This window comes from Octopus bimaculoides, chromosome 15 (genome assembly GCF_001194135.2).
Source record: "Octopus bimaculoides isolate UCB-OBI-ISO-001 chromosome 15, ASM119413v2, whole genome shotgun sequence".
Classification (NCBI taxonomy): Eukaryota; Metazoa; Mollusca; class Cephalopoda; order Octopoda; family Octopodidae; genus Octopus; species Octopus bimaculoides.
The window spans coordinates 51,774,820-51,775,457 of NC_068995.1; positions in this window are offsets into that span (position 1 = coordinate 51,774,820).

Consider the following 638-nt stretch of genomic DNA (forward strand, 5'->3'; position numbering starts at 1 on the left):
ATATATAGATAGATAGATAGATAGATAGATAGATAGATAGATAGATAGATAGACAGACAGACAGACAGACAGACAGACAGACAGACAGACAGATAGATGGATAGATAGAAAGATAGATAAATAATAACCCTCAGATCACCACGTATCGAATAAAGGCCATCCGAGTCATTCCGTTCCTATCTTTCATTCAAAACAACTCTATTCTCCATGAACACTACATGTCACTAATGGTGTGGTTCGTGTTAACATCGCTGCTATTTCTAACACGTCAAGACATCGCATAGAAGCTCCCGTGTCATTGCTGTTGGTACTATGGTTGTTGTTGTAGTTGTTCTGGATGTTATTTTTGCATCAGTGTAAGTTTATTGATTTGTATTGTTTTGTAGTGTACCGTTCCTGAACACAATTTCTCTCTCTGTCTCTCTGTCTCTCTGTCTCTCTTTCTCTCGTACATGCCTAAATGGCGTAACGATAACTTTTCCTTATCTTTCCACTGTATGAACACGAAGCATCACGCTGATATAAACACCCACACCGCCTCCAAAGATGTTTATTCATGAGTTTGTAAACATACATATAAGTATGCAAATGTGTGTGTATATACATGTATATATATATATATATATATATATATATAT